This window comes from Odontesthes bonariensis, chromosome 11, assembly GCF_027942865.1.
Source record: "Odontesthes bonariensis isolate fOdoBon6 chromosome 11, fOdoBon6.hap1, whole genome shotgun sequence".
Taxonomy (NCBI): Eukaryota; Metazoa; Chordata; class Actinopteri; order Atheriniformes; family Atherinopsidae; genus Odontesthes; species Odontesthes bonariensis.
This window is the reverse complement of record NC_134516.1, coordinates 32628370-32642184: the sequence shown is the minus strand read 5'-3', so window position 1 is coordinate 32642184 and position 13815 is coordinate 32628370. Positions and strand designations below refer to the sequence as shown.

At 42.4% G+C, this 13815-nt stretch overlaps 7 non-coding genes across 7 annotated transcripts; all 7 read left to right on the top strand.

The window, feature by feature from the left end:
• The first annotated feature begins 5727 nt into the window (after positions 1-5727).
• Positions 5728-5800, top strand: trnav-aac (transfer RNA valine (anticodon AAC)). The gene has a single exon. It is a non-coding gene; the product is annotated as a tRNA-Val (tRNA).
• Positions 5801-7565: 1765 nt separating this feature from the next.
• trnav-cac (transfer RNA valine (anticodon CAC)) lies at positions 7566-7638 on the top strand. The gene has a single exon. It is a non-coding gene; the product is annotated as a tRNA-Val (tRNA).
• An 848-nt stretch (positions 7639-8486) lies between these two features.
• On the top strand, positions 8487-8559 carry trnav-cac (transfer RNA valine (anticodon CAC)). Its single transcript has one exon. It is a non-coding gene; the product is annotated as a tRNA-Val (tRNA).
• A 434-nt stretch (positions 8560-8993) lies between these two features.
• Positions 8994-9065, top strand: trnaq-uug (transfer RNA glutamine (anticodon UUG)). The gene has a single exon. It is a non-coding gene; the product is annotated as a tRNA-Gln (tRNA).
• Positions 9066-11305: 2240 nt separating this feature from the next.
• Positions 11306-11378, top strand: trnav-aac (transfer RNA valine (anticodon AAC)). Its single transcript has one exon. It is a non-coding gene; the product is annotated as a tRNA-Val (tRNA).
• A 436-nt stretch (positions 11379-11814) lies between these two features.
• trnaq-cug (transfer RNA glutamine (anticodon CUG)) lies at positions 11815-11886 on the top strand. Its single transcript has one exon. It is a non-coding gene; the product is annotated as a tRNA-Gln (tRNA).
• A 336-nt stretch (positions 11887-12222) lies between these two features.
• Positions 12223-12295, top strand: trnav-cac (transfer RNA valine (anticodon CAC)). The gene has a single exon. It is a non-coding gene; the product is annotated as a tRNA-Val (tRNA).
• The last annotated feature ends 1520 nt before the right edge of the window (positions 12296-13815 follow it).

Below are 13815 nucleotides of genomic sequence, written 5' to 3'. Positions count from 1 at the left end.
TTGACTCTGTCCATCACAAGAGCCTGTGGATAATCATGGAAAAGTATGGAATCCCAGACAAGATTGTGAGAATGGTGAGAACATTCTATGAAGACTTCCAGTGTGCAGTTGAAGACCAGGGAGAAATTTGTGAATGGTTTGACATTAAAACCGGTGTCAAACAAGGCTGCAATATGTCAGGATTCTTATTCTTGATTGTGATAGATTGGATCATGAGAAGAACAGTTAGACGGGGAGAAAATGGAATTAGATGGAAGCTAACATCAAAACTGGACGACTTGGACTTCGCAGATGACATAGCATTACTATCCTTTACAAAACAACAAATTCAGAATAAAACAACACGGTTGGATGAAGAGGCCAGGCGAGTAGGTCTTAAGAGTAACACACAAAAAACAAAAACAATGAGGATTAACGCAAGCAACCAGGAAAGAATCCAGATCAATGGAAAAGACATTGAAGAGGTGGAGCAGTTCACATACTTGGGAGCCACAGTTTGTAAAGAGGGAGGTGGAATGAAAGACCTGAAGAACCGACTATCAAAAGCAAGAGGTGCCTTCATCAGACTCAAGAAGATCTGGAGCTCCAACAGCATCACAAGGAGAACAAAACTAAGACTTTTCAAGACGCTAGTAGTGCCAGTCTTGCTATACGGATGTGAAACATGGAAAATGAATAAAGGAGATAACAAAGCAGTAGATGTGTTCCATAATAGATGCCTACGCAGAATACTCCGTATACATTGGCAAGACCACGTCAGAACTGAAGACCTGCTAGAAAGAGCTGAGATGAAGGCATTGAGTGAAGAAGTGAAGCTACGTAGACGGAAAATGATTGGACACATATTACGGCAGGACCACAACAACGACTGCAATATAGCAATGACCTGGGCACCAGAAGGGAAAAGAAGAAAAGGAAGACCAAAGACCACCTGGAGACGTACTGTGGAGAAAGAAAGAAAAGAGCTAGGATGGACATCATAGGCTGAAGCGAGGACTGCAGCAGCTGACCGGGAGAAGTGGAAGTGCTCTGTGAAGGCCTTATGTGCCACAAGGCACGAAGTGGATAGGTAACAGGTAACTTTCAGGACAAACGTTTGTTCTGTTGCTCACTAATCTGAACTTCTCAAAGCTTGAAGCAGCTAACCAGCACCCTGCTGACTGTTCCTCTGCTGAACCTGGAACACATCACACCTCCATCAGCTCCATGTGGTTCAGACGTTCAGCTTTTTAATTCTAAATAAATCTATCTGTCCTCCTCCATCCAGCAGCACCGGCCCCCTGAGTGGAAGTTCCTACTTACACTGTGTTAGAGCCACAGCACAAAGGCGCCCCCTGCTGGACCAGCTGCTGTCCTACAGACACTCAGAAACACCTCCAGCATCCATTCTTTCCTCTCTGACTGCTGTGTTTGTGGGAAACATCCAACACACACCGCTTCACATATGAACACAGAAATGGATGTGAAGCAGAGCTGAGCTCACATTAAACACTTGTTGGAATAAGAACTGTTCAAACTGACTCTGTTACATTTTACTCTGCTACAACATTTACACTCAGCTCACCTCTGAAAGGATGGATGTTGGTCTGATTTGAATGCAAGAGGCGGCTCCATTGACCGGTCGCTCTTCATGGACACACAGCTGGGTCCAGGTTCAGGTTCAGGTCTGAGGCTCTGATGGATCCTGACAGAAAAACACATGATTTTTTCAAACTAAAGTATTCAGTGATAGTGTTTGAGTCTGCAGTGAGACGGCCTGTCAGAGAGTCAGTGTGGCTGCTGTGGAACAACGTTAGAGCTCCCCCTTGTGGCAGCTCTGCCACTCTGCAGGCAGACGTCAGCAGGTGTGTGAAACTGGAAGCTGGATGTAATTTTACCAGAGAAAACAGGAAGACTTCAGCTCTGAGCTTACAGTGTGGTTCTCTGACTCAGTCTGTACTGTTTGTGTGATCAGATTCATTCTGCTCTTTCAGAAACAAACTACAGCTGCACCACTCTGGAAAACACTGACTTTGGAAGATTTCATCTTTCTGGAATATACAGTGTCAGATTAAAAAATGAGATCTTTTCACCAGATAACATGAGCAGGTTTATTAGGAGAGAATTAATAACAGATCAGTTACTAACATTACTGACTTGATTTGGTTTTTTCAGAAGGTCGTTTTAAACTGACGTCATTAAACACAATGTGTGAGAACATAATATTTCTACATTAGCCGCCATGTTCACTACATAATCAGCATCCTGTGAAAAAGCCACATCAGTGGACAGATATTCAGCAATATTCTCCCTTTGTTTTAATAAAGAGCTGCAGGACTGAACTAAAACATCACATTACACACATGATGCAGCTAATTAATCTCATCAGAGACATCAACAACTGATCCAAGTCTCAGGTAATTCAGCTGGAAACTGCTTATTGTAGCAGTCACAGTGCCGTGTGGATTAAGAGTTTTCAAACTTTGACAAAACCAACATTCCTGTGGGGGATGTTTACGTATGTGGATATAAACCAGATCTTCATTTTCTTTCCACAAAGGAAAAAGAGACAGAAACTGCCTAATTTACAACACCCTTAAGAGCTTTTGGGGAGTCGAACTCACTCTTGGAAAAGTGGGACACTTACTATCTTATCTAGACCATAACTCGAAAGTTGACACTTTAACACCCCTTCTCACCAGCAAACCGACCAGATGGCTACACATGAACTGAGAAGACTCACTTTTAGTCGAATCTTAAAACTATATTAAATGTGTTTGATAACCGTGTACAATTTCTTTCAGGTTTCCAGCTTGATCACAAGACGCATATAGAGACAATTTGTACGATTCTGGCTTAAATATTGACAAAGAACTGATTTTGGTGGGAAATGCCCAACCTGCCTGATGGAACCACATTGCCCCCTAGTGGTCTGCAGTGTTGATTAGTTGAACATTTAAATCCCAGAGGACTCAGTAAAATGGACAATGTATATGCAACAATTTAACTTCTAACGATGTCCCTTCGGTATCTATTTGGTATTTGTTTAGTGTCCCCATTGTTAACACAGAAAATGAACATTGTGTGATTCGCTATTCATGTGTCACGATTTTATAGATATCCATCTGAATTTTGAAAGTCATAATTGTCTTTATCATGTGTGTTATTTTGATGTCTTTATATTACAAGTCTATGTTATATCTTTAATCTGCATATCTTAACAAGATGTGGTGTTTTCAGAATCACCGAGACAAATGTTCTATGAGACAGAGTAATGGAGAAACACAGAGTTCTTTGTCTCATCCAGAAATCCCCCTTTAGCACAGATCACCTTACACAGACATGCACACAAGCATATCATTGGCTGAAAAAGTAGTGTAAGCCCCGCCTCCGAGAGTCAAAACCCGGAACCCCGCGAAATACACCCTCTCTTGTCTCTTGCCTTCTTGCCTCTCTCGTTTCTTGGTTCTGTTGTTGTTTTCCAGAAGCACGCTCAGTGTTTTCAACACAGAGAGCAGAGGGAGAACAGGTCAGAGAAGAACAATGGAGAATTGATCAGATGAGTTGCTCAGAGAGATTTGAAGAGCACGGAAAGATGAGAGTATGAGCCGTGGAGAAGACGACGGAAGGGGGGAAGGAGAAGGACGGAGCAGGACCCAAAGAAAGAGGAGAGGATGAAGCCCTCCATGACCAAAGAAGGACCCAAAGAAAGACGAGGAAGACCCGAACAAAGAAACAGATTGAAATACTCTGAAGATGCACGTTTTACGTGTTTTTGTTCGTCCCTCGCCATCCACGTCCTTCTACGTCGCACGTCCTAACCTCCGCTGTTTCACGCCATCATCACCTTTTTCTACCCAGAAAGCCAACTCCAAGCAACCTTTTATTAATCTTCTGTGAACTTAAGTTCACTTCATCAGAGAAGCAACGGACCCACTGACACTAAGAAGATTCGATCATCCCACAGCAAAGCCCTCGGCACCATCGTTCCCGTTTCCCAGTGAAAGAACCAACTGAGAAGCTAAAAGGTCAGCCACCACAGCCAGGAAGGCCCAGAGAGCGGAAGAGAAGTCCCCTGGGACCCCGCGTGGCCGCTGCCGTGTCCCGACTAAGCAGAACTTCAACACAGTAAGACCGACCCGTTTTCACCTTAAAGTGGGTTTGATGGATGTCTCGAGGCTTTCACAGAATGATAAATTAATCCGAAATGTCAGTATTTAGATTCAAATAGTCAGCCAACCCAAACTATTTGAATACATCCAGTATCTCCCCATTCCCATGTTTTATTTTATATTCACTAAGTGTTTTATATAATCACCCATATTCCATGCATCTCCTGTTTGTTTAAGGTTCACATGTCTTTGGTCATATCATTGTAATAAATAGTTCATATATCTATATATATGTTATAATCACAGATTGTGTCGTATGCTTTCTTTACGTAATGTCTGTCCAACCAAACGAGAACTTCACGAAAGTAGCGAGATATGAGACTGAATAATAATTAATTAGTAATTGAAAGATTAATTTAACACCAGGATCGTAAGATTTTAACAGTCGTCCTCCCTGGACTGTAACTTAAAGCAAGTTTAAATATCAGCGAGGTGGTGCCCTAATTTCGAGGTTTAAGGATATTAAGACAGTGAGAACGTCTTATGAATCCTTATATTTGATATATATAATTGCCCCGGTAACGCTACAGATGCTTCTATTTATCCATGGTCTCCCAGAGGAGTGTGTTACAATCCCACTTCTGACTCAATTTGTTGCGACTCCACAAACTCTTTCCGCAAGCAACAAAATTTGGGAAAACTTACCTCTTTCTTTGGCTTCCGGAACACTAGTGAATAGGCATGGCTTCAGTTTCAGTAGTGTAGTGGTTATCACGTTCGCCTAACACCAAACGAGAACTTCACGAAAGTAGCGAGATATGAGACTGAATAATAATTAATTAGTAATTGAAAGATTAATTTAACACCAGGATCGTAAGATTTTAACAGTCGTCCTCCCTGGACTGTAACTTAAAGCAAGTTTAAATATCAGCGAGGTGGTGCCCTAATTTCGAGGTTTAAGGATATTAAGACAGTGAGAACGTCTTATGAATCCTTATATTTGAAATATATAATTGCCCCGGTAACGCTACAGATGCTTCTATTTATCCATGCTCTCCCAGAGGAGTGTGTTACAATCCCACTTCTGACTCAATTTGTTGCGACTCCACAAACTCTTTCCGCAAGCAACAAAATTTGGGAAAACTTACCTCTTTCTTTGGCTTCCGGAACACTAGTGAATAGGCATGGCTTCAGTTTCCGTAGTGTAGTGGTTATCACGTTCGCCTAACACCAAACGAGAACTTCACGAAAGTAGCGAGATATGAGACTGAATAATAATTAATTAGTAATTGAAAGATTAATTTAACACCAGGATCGTAAGATTTTAACAGTCGTCCTCCCTGGACTGTAACTTAAAGCAAGTTTAAATATCAGCGAGGTGGTGCCCTAATTTCGAGGTTTAAGGATATTAAGACAGTGAGAACGTCTTATGAATCCTTATATTTGAAATATATAATTGCCCCGGTAACGCTACAGATGCTTCTATTTATCCATGCTCTCCCAGAGGAGTGTGTTACAATCCCACTTCTGACTCAATTTGTTGCGACTCCACAAACTCTTTCCGCAAGCAACAAAATTTGGGAAAACTTACCTCTTTCTTTGGCTTCCGGAACACTAGTGAATAGGCATGGCTTCAGTTTCCGTAGTGTAGTGGTTATCACGTTCGCCTAACACGCGAAAGGTCCTCAGTTCGAAACTGGGCGGAAACATTACTTGCTCCTCCATTATTTATTTCATCCTTGTGTGAAGATGTATGACTGCACGTTAATGATAGCAACATCAACATATTCATAAATATGGATAGGAGGGGAGCCTCATCTGCTATTCTTGACATGTAAAGTCAATTTTTGCAAGTTTTCAAAAGATTTTCCGATGCTGTGGTGTGAAACGGATTTGGCAAACCCCAAGCTGCTGAGCGAAAATGGCAGCCTTCCGTCAAGGAATCAAACCCTGTTCCTCCGCTTCACAGGCGGATTCTAACCTTTGACCATTAAAGAAGATACAGAATGTGTCGCTTGATTGTCGTGCCAATTCTGAGAATACAAGCTGTAAGAGTATCACTGAAAAATTGACAAAAAAACACGTTGCTAAAACCCTTTCATTGTCAAGCATTTGCATGACTGAGAGCGTAAATTGACTGTGGAAGGGGTTCCATGGTGTAAAGGTCAGCACTCTGGACTCTGAATCCAGTGATAGGAGTTCAAATCTCGGTGGAACCTTCAGGTGTGTGCTGTCATGGTTGCGTTCTGGAAAGAAGATGATTTGAGTAGGCTAGTCACTTGTGAAATGACACCAGAGTGCTCAATTGCCGCTGAGAGGATCTGTGGTATGTGACGTCACACCTCTGGGTTTCTAGTTGAATCTTTTTTGGTTTCTTCTTGCATATTCATTAACGATGCTTCTATTTATCCATGCTCTCCCAGATGAGTGTGTTACAATCCCACTTCTGACTCAATTTGTTGCGACTCCACAAACTCTTTCCGCAAGCAACAAAATTTGGGAAAACTTACCTCATTCTTTGGCTTCCGGAACACTAGTGAATAGGCATGGCTTCAGTTTCAGTAGTGTAGCGGTTATCATGTTCGCCTCACACGCGAAAGGTCCTCAGTTTGAAACTGGGCGGAAACATTACTTGCGCCTCCTTTATTTATTTCAACCTTGTGTGAAGATGTATGACTGCACGTTAATGATAGCAACATCAACATATTCATAATTATGGATAGGAGGGGAGCCTCATCTGCTATTGTTGACATGTAAAGTCAATTTTTGCAAGTTTTCAAAAGATTTTCCGATGCTGTGGTGTGAAACGGATTTGGCAAACCCCAAGCTGCTGAGCGAAAATGGCAACCTTCCGTCCAGGAATCAAACCCTGTTCCTCCGCTTGACAGGCGGATTCTAACCTTTGACCATTAAAGAAGATACAGAATGTGTCGCTTGATTGTCGTGCCAATTCTGAGAATACAAGCTGTAAGAGTATCACTGAAAAATTGACAAAAAAACACGTTGCTAAAACCCTTTCACTGTCAAGCATTTGCATGACTGAGAGCGTAACTTGACTGTGGAAGGGGTTCCATGGTGTAAAGGTCAGCACTCTGGACTCTGAATCCAGTGATCCGAGTTCAAATCTCAGTGGAACCTTCAGGTGTGTGCTGTCATGGTTGTGTTCTGGAAAGAAGATGAGTTGAGTATGCTTGTCAGTTGAGAAATGACACCAGAGTGCTCAATTGCAGCTGAGAGGATCTGTGGTATGTGACGTCACACCTCTGTGTTGCTAGTTGAATCTTTTTTGGTTTCTTCTTGCATATTCATTAACGATGCTTCTATTTATCCATGCTCTCCCAGAGGAGTGTGTTACAATCCCACTTCTGACTCAATTTGTTGCGACTCCACAAACTCTTTCCGCGAGCAACAAAATTTGGGAAAACTTACCTCATTCTTAGGCTTCCGGAACACTAGTGAACAGGTATGGCTTCAGTTTCCGTAGTGTAGTGGTTATCACGTTTGCCTCACACGCGAAAGGTCCTCAGTTCGAAACTGGGCGGAAACATTACTTGCTCCTCCATTATTTATTTCATCCTTGTGTGAAGATGTATGACTGCACGTTAATGATAGCAACATCAACATATTCATAATTATGGATAGGAGGGGAGCTTCATCTGCTATTCTTGACATGTAAAGTAAATTTTTGCAGGTTTTCAAAAGATTTTCTCATGCTATGGTGTGAAACGGACTTTGGCGAATACCTAGCTGCTGAGCGAAAATGGCAGCCTTCCGTCAAGGAATCGAACCCTGTTCCTCCGCTTGACAGGCGGATTCTAACCTTTGACCATTAAAGAAGATACAGAATGTGTCGCTTGATTGTCGTGCCAATTCTGAGAATACAAGCTGTAAGACTATCACTGAAAAATTGACAAAAAAAACACGTTGCTAAAACCCTTTCATTGTCAAGCATTTGCATGACTGAGAGCGTAAATTGACTGTGGAAGGGGTTCCATGGTGTAAAGGTCAGCACTCTGGACTCTGAATCCAGTGATACGAGTTCAAATCTCGGTGGAACCTTCAGGTGTGTGCTGTCATGGTTGTGTTCTGGAAAGAAGATGAGTTGAGTAAGCTTGTCAGCTGAGAAATGACACCAGAGTGCTCAAATCCAGCTGAGAGGATTTGTGGTATGTGACGTCACACCTCTGTGTTGCTAGTTGAATCTTTTTTGGTTTCTTCTTGCATATTCATTTACGATGCTTCTATTTATCCATGCTCTCCCAGAGGAGTGTGTTACAATCCTACTTCTGACTCAATTTGTTGTGACTCCACAAACTCTTTCCGCGAGCAACAAAATTTGGGAAAACTTACCTCATTCTTTGGCTTCCGGAACACTAGTGAATAGGCATGGCTTCAGTTTCCGTAGTGTAGTGGTTATCACGTTCGCCTCACACGCGAAAGGTCCTCAGTTCGAAACTGGGCGGAAACATTACTTGCTCCTCCTTTATTTATTTCATCCTTGTGTGAAGATGTATGACTGCACTTTAATGATAGCAACATCAACATATTCATAATTATGGATAGGAGGGGAGCGTCATCTGCTATTGTTGACATGTAAAGTAAATTTTTGCAGGTTTTCAAAAGATTTTCTCATGCTATGGTGTGAAACGGACTTTGGCGAATACCTAGTTGCTGAGCGAAAATGGCAGCCTTCCGTCAAGGAAGCGAACCCTGTTCCTCTGCTTGACAGGCGGATTCTAACCTTTGACCAGCAAAGATACAGAATGTGTTGCTTGATTGTCGTGCCAATTCTGAGAATACAAGCTGTAAGAGTATCACTGAAAAATTGACAAAAAAACATGTTGCCAAAACCCTTTCACTTTCAAGCATTTGCATGACAGAGAGTAAATTGACTGTGGAAGGGGTTCCATGGTGTAAAGGTCAGCACTCTGGACTTTGAATCCAGTGATCCGAGTTCAAATCTCGGTGGAACCTTCAGGTGTGTGCTGTTGTGATGGGGTGCACTAGGTCATTTCCTGAACACACCTCTGTGTTCAGGCCACTCCCTTCCCCTGATTAGGCTGAGGGCATTTAAAGCACCTGTGGCCTCCTGACTTTCTTTGTCTGCCTCTTTCTCCTCTGGCTAACCTCTCTTGTTTCCTTCATCATGGAGGAGCTAAATCAGCAACTGCAGGCGGAGAACCGGTTGCTGCGAGAGCAGGATGAAGCCCCAGGAACCAGTGCTGCATCAAATGACTCTGCTGCTCCTCCCCCATCCTCTAGTGCCCCAGTAGTTGAACGACTGTTTTATGTTCCTCGAGACAGAAAGTGTCCGATGTTTAGAGGAAGGACTGGTTTAAGCATCAATGAATGGGCAGAGGAAATTCAAGCATGTATGCGTGCCCGCCACCTGTCTAGGGCTGATCAAGCACTGTTTATTTATGATCATCTGGAAAGTGAGGCGAGAGAGGAGATAAGATATCGCCCTAGGGAAGAAAGGAGCAATCCAGAGAAAATTCTTGTTATCCTTCAGGAGTTGTATGGGTGTTCTAAATCCTATATCTCATTGCAGGAGGATTTCTTCTCCAGAAAGCAGCAGGACGATGAGACTTTACAGGAGTTCTCCCATGCTCTGATGTGTCTGATGGACAAAGTTGTGACAAATGCTCCCTCTGGCTTTCCCAATTCCCATATGTTAATGCGTGACCAATTTGTTGAACATGTGTGTGATTGTGCCCTACGTAGGGAATTAAAGCAGTTTGTCCGACGCCATCCCGAAGCCACTCTACTTGAGGTTCGTAGCGAGGCCATCAGGTGGAGCGGGAGGGGATGCCAGGAGGTGTCAAGGGTAGGAGCCACTCTGTTTCATCTGCGGCAGGCTTTCAGTTTGCAGTGGCAGGAGGTCCACATTCAGGGTCAAGTAATTTAGACACGAGGTCTGAATTGGCAGAGTTAAAGCAGATGTTAAAACAGCAACAGTGGCGAGGGGAGGTGAAGGACAACGCCACCTGGGGGATTTCACCCCAGGAAATCTCTTACAACAAGCGGACAACACAAGTTCAGTACCCAAATATACAGGACAGAAACGTGGTTCCAAAATAAGATGTTTATTAATTTCAATCAAAATAATTACTAAATGAAGATCTGAAAAGAAAAGGAATTAATGGCACAAAATAACTCAACTTATGAAAATATAACATTTATTAAAAAATATCTTTTACAAGCACCAAAATTTATTCTTTAAAAAAAAAAAGAATAAACATTTATGCTGAAATTAACAAAAGGGGTGAACAGAAGCCAGCTATAGGGAGGCAGCCTACCGAAGGGTGTGTTCCAGGAGTGCAACAACTTACTCACCACGCGTGCTCTCAGCAATCATAACAAAATGGTGCAGCACTGCAAACTGTGTCCCAGTGAACTTTAACACTACAAACTTGTGAAGGGGAACCACACTACCGTGCCTAGCCTCCGCTAAAGCCGACTAATGCCACTAAAAGAAAAGAGAAAAACACAATATTAAACAGTTAAAAACGCCAGTTGGTCCGAAATAATCTTAAAAGCAAGCTAAAACCCAGGCAAAACAGCAGCCGACAACCTAGATAAAAAGGTGCACAGGCTAAGCCACTGCAAGGTGTGCTTCCAACTATAAGAAAAAGGAAAATTCAAATTAGTACCACTTTCTTGTAACACACAGTTCATATATATCTTTCTTCCTACCTAGATGCAGACACCAGTAAGACTAGGCCAAAAGGGAGAGGAAACCAAGACCAGCAACAGCCAGAGGAGAAAGAGGCAGACAAAGAAAGTCAGGAGGCCACAGGTGCTTTAAATGCCCTCAGCCTAATCAGGGGAAGGGAGTGGCCTGAACACAGAGGTGTGTTCAGGAAATGACCTAGTGCACCCCATCACACTGTCATGGTTGCGTTCTGGAAAGAAGATGAGTTGAGTAGGCTAGTCACTTGTGAAATGACACCAGAGTGCTCAATTGCAGCTGAGAGGATCTGTGGTATGTGACGTCACACCTCTGTGTTGCGAGTTGAATCTTTTTTGGTTTCTTCTTGCATATTCATTTACGATGCTTCTATTTATCCATGCTCTCCCACAGGAGTGTGTTACAATCCCACTTCTGACTCAATTTGTTGCGACTCCACAAACTCTTTCCGCAAGCAACAAAATTTGGGAAAACTTACCTCATTCTTTGGCTTCCGGAACACTAATGAATAGGCATGGCTTCAGTTTCCGTAGTGTAGTGGTTATCACGTTCGCCTAACACGCGAAAGGTCCTCAGTTTGAAACTGGGCGGAAACATTACTTGCTCCTCCATTATTTATTTCATCCTTGTGTGAAGATGTATGACTGCACGTTAATGATAGCAATATCAACATATTCATAATTATGGATAGGAGGGGAGCCTCATCTGCTATTCTTGAGATGTAAAGTCAATTTTTGCAGGTTTTCAAAAGATTTTCCAATGCTTTGGTGTGAAACAGACTTTGGCGAATCCCTAGCTGCTGAGCGAAAATGGCAGCCTTCCGTCAAGGAATCGAACCCTGTTCCTCACCTTGACAGGCTGATTCTAACCTTTGACCAGCAAAGATACAGAATGTGTTGCTTGACTGTCGTGCCAATTCTGAGAATACAAGCTGTAAGAGTATCACTGAAAAATTGACAAAAAAACACGTTGCCAAAACCCTTTCACTTTCAAGCATTTGCATGACTGAGAGCGTAAATTGACTGTGGAAGGGGTTCCATGGTGTAAAGGTCAGCACTCTGGACTCTGAATCCAGTGATCCGAGTTCAAATCTCGGTGGAACCTTCAGGTGTGTGCTGTCATGGTTGCGTTCTGGAAAGAAGATGATTTGAGTAGGCTAGTCACTTGTGAAATGACACCAGAGTGCTCAATTGCAGCTGAGAGGATCTGTGGTATGTGACGTCACACCTTTGTGTTGCTAGTTGAATCTTTTCTGGTTTCTTCTTGCATATTCATTAACGATGCTTCTATTTATCCATGCTCTCCCAGATGAGTGTGTTACAATCCCACTTCTGACTCAATTGGTTGCGACTCCACGAACTCTTTCCGCAAGCAACAAAATTTGGTAAAACTTACCTCATTCTTTGCCTTCCGGAACACTCATGAATAGGCATGGCTTCAGGTTCCGTAGTGTAGTGGTTATCACGTTCGCCTCACACGCGAAAGGTCCTCAGTTCGAAACTGGGCGGAAACATTACTTGCTCCTCCATTATTTATTTCATCCTTGTGTGAAGAATTATGACTGCACATTAATGATAGGAACATCAACATATTCACAATTATGGATAGGAGGGGAGCCTCATCTGCTATTCTTGACATGTAAAGTCAATTTTTGCAGGTTTTCAAAAGATTTTCTGATGCTATGGTGTGAAACGGACTTTGGCGAATCCTTCGCTGCTGAGCGAAAATGGCAACCTTCGGTCAAGGAATCAAACCCCGTTCCTCCGTTTGACAGGCGGATTCTAGCCTTTGACCATTGAAGAAGATACAGAATGTGTTGCTTGACTGTCGTGCCAATTCTGAGAATACAAGCTGTAAGAGTATCACTGAAAAATTGACAAAAAAATCACGTTGCTAAAACCCTTTCATTGTCAAGCATTTGCATGACTGAGAGCGTAAATTGACTGTGGAAGGGGTTCCATGGTGTAAAGGTCAGCACTCTGGACTCTGAATCCAGTGATCTGAGTTCAAAGCTCGGTGGAACCTTCAGGTGTGTGCTGTCATGGTTGCATTCTGGAAAGAAGATGAGTATAGTAGGCTAGAAAGTTATCAAATGACACCAGATTGCACGATTGATCAATTCCAGCTGAGAGGATCTGTGGTGTGTGACGTCACACCTCTGTGTTGCTAGTTGAATCTTTTTTGGTTTCTTCTTGCATATTCATTTACGATGCTTCTATTTATCCTTGCTCTCCCAGAGGAGTGTGTTACAATCTTGCTAGCGTTAGCACCACTTTAGCACGCTAGCTAGAAACTCCGAACATTAGCATCATCTTATGACGTTTTATATCTATGGTTACAAAGTGCATGACTCGTCTCACTCAGCCAAAACGTCAGGCAAAACTTACCGTTTACTGGCGTATCTCACTTTTTATGTTACAGTGAGAACAGGCATGCTAACCTCTAGCTCATTAAGCAGGTGTTAGGGTGGTTAGTAAAAGCGACGAGTAAAGTTACCGTTCCAAAATGACCGGGTGCCCGAAGAGTAATATTAATATAAAATACAATATCATCAGATAGGCCTACTAGGCTACTTCATGTACTTACCGAACAGTGTAACCGTTAAAAGTTGAGATGTTGCTCTTTCTTCAGTAGACCGATTGAGTAGAGACTGAGTCGAGACAGTTCTTGCTTCAGCAGAGCGGTGTTCGTACATGGGGTGGGGGTTATGGGGTCACACTTGAGGTGTGAAATACAGGATCAGAGTTTAGATTAAAAAGTTCATAATAAAATAATTAAGTTAATAATTAAACATTTACACTTAGAGGTTTGATTCAGTGACACTTCCTTTTTTACACTCGGTTTTGACAACAACTATTTATCTACTGAGAGTTAATTATAATGGATTAACTCTATCCAGAGTATAATTAACTCTACTAGTGTATGTCTAGTTTAACACCAAGAATTCAACTCTTCTCAATTTGCTGTGTAGGAGGAAATTTCATAAATATCCTCAAAACCAGTTTTTCTCAGTGTGCAGACTTCAGGTTTTTG